Below are 2,913 nucleotides of genomic sequence, written 5' to 3' on the forward strand. Positions count from 1 at the left end.
ATCCTGTGTATATATATATAAAACACACACACATACATTCACAGTCATTCACACACACAAACACATTCACTCACACACACACCTCTCTCACACACACAAACACATTCACTCACACACCTCTCTCACACAAACACATTCACTCACACACACACACCCAGTCATTCACACACACAAACACATTCACTCACACACACACCTCTCTCACACACACAAACACATTCACTCACACACACACACCTCTCTCACACACACAAACACATTCACTCACACACACACACCTCTCTCACACACACAAACACATTCACTCACACACACCTCTCTCACACACACAAACACATTCACTCACACACACACACCTCTCTCACATACACACACATTCACACACGCACACATTCACACACCTCTCTCACACACACACACATTCACACCCATTCACTCACACACACACCCATTCACTCACACACACACCCAGTCATTCACACACACAAACACCTTCACTCACACACACATTCACTCACACACACACCCAGTTATTCACTCACACAAACACATTCACTCTCACACACCCAGTCATTCACTCACACAAACACATTCACTCACACACACACCCAGTCATTCACACACACACACCTCTCTCTCACACACACACACACACCATTCACTCACACACACACCCATTCACTCACACACACACACACCTCTCTCACACACACACCTCTCTCACACACACACACACCTCTCTCACACACACACACACACCTCTCTCACACACACACACACACCTCTCTCACACACACACACCTCTCTCACACACACACACCCATTCACTCACACACACACACCTCTCACACACACACACACCTCTCACACACACACACACCTCTCACACACCCATTCACTCACACACACACCCATTCACTCACACACACCCATTCACTCACACACACACCTCTCACACACACACACCTCTCTCACACACACACACCTCTCTCACACACACACCTCTCTCTCACACACACACCTCTCTCACACACACACACCTCTCACACACACCTCTCTCACACACACAAACACATTCACTCACACACACATTCACTCACACACACACCCAGTCATTCACACACACAAACACATTCACTCATACACACACATTCACTCACACATTCACACACACACACACCTCTCTCACACACACACCCCCAGTCATTCACACACACACCCAGCCATTCACTCACACACACACCCAGCCATTCACTCACACACACACCCAGTCATTCACTCACACACACACCCAGTCATTCACTCACACACACACCCAGTCATTCACTCACACAAACACATTCACACACACAAACACATTCACTCACACACACATCCAGCCATTCACTCACACACACACCCAGTCATTCACTCACACAAACACATTCACACACACAAACACATTCACTCACACACACACCCAGTCATTCACTCACACAAACACATTCTCTCACACAAACACCTCTCTCACACAAACACCTCTCTCACACAAACACCTCTCTCACACAAACACCTCTCTCACACAAACACCTCTCTCACACAAACACCTCTCACACACAAACACCTCTCACACACACACCTCTCACACACACACAAACACATTCACTCACACCTCTCTCACACACACAAACACATTCACTCACACACCTCTCTCACACACACAAACACATTCACTCACACACACACACACCCAGTCATTCACACACACAAACACATTCACTCACACACACACCTCTCTCACACACAAACACATTCACTCACACCTCTCTCTCACAAACACATTCACTCACACACACCTCTCTCACACACACAAACACATTCACTCACACACACCTCTCTCACACACACAAACACATTCACTCACACACACACACACCCAGTCATTCACACACACAAACACATTCACTCACACACACACCTCTCTCACACACAAACACATTCACTCACACCTCTCTCTCACAAACACATTCACTCACACACACCTCTCTCACACACACAAACACATTCACTCACACACACCTCTCTCACACACACAAACACATTCACTCACACACACCTCTCTCACACACACAAACACATTCACTCACACACACCTCTCTCACACACACAAACACATTCACTCACACACACCTCTCTCACACACACAAACACATTCACTCACACACACCTCTCTCACACACACAAACACATTCACTCACACACATTCAGTCATTCACACACACACCCCACACCCACAAACATTCAGTCACACACACACACACCCCACACACAAACATTCACAACCACACACACACCCCACCCACAAACATTCACAGTCATACAAACACACACCCCACACCCACAAACATTCACAGTCAAACAAACACACACCCCACACCTACAAACATTCACAGTCATACACACACACCCCACACCCACAAACATTCACAGTCATACAAACACACACCCCACACCCACAAACATTCACAGTCAAACAAACACACACCCCACACCCACAAACATTCACAGTCAAACACACACCCCACACCTACATTCACAGTCATACACACACACCCCACACCCACAAACATTCACAGTCATACACACACACCCAACACCCACAAACATTCACAGTCATACACACCCCCCCACACACAAACATTCACAGTCATACACACACACACCCCACACATTCAGTCATACACACACCCCACACACAAACATTCACAGTCATACACACACCCCACACACAAACATTCACAGTCATACACACAGACCCCACACACAAACATTCAGTCATACACACACCCCACACACAAACATTCACAGTCATACACACAGACCCCACACACAAACATTCACAGTCATACACACACCCCACACACAAACATTCAC

Source organism: Chiloscyllium punctatum, chromosome 47 (assembly GCF_047496795.1).
Source record: "Chiloscyllium punctatum isolate Juve2018m chromosome 47, sChiPun1.3, whole genome shotgun sequence".
In the NCBI taxonomy this organism is placed as follows: Eukaryota; Metazoa; Chordata; class Chondrichthyes; order Orectolobiformes; family Hemiscylliidae; genus Chiloscyllium; species Chiloscyllium punctatum.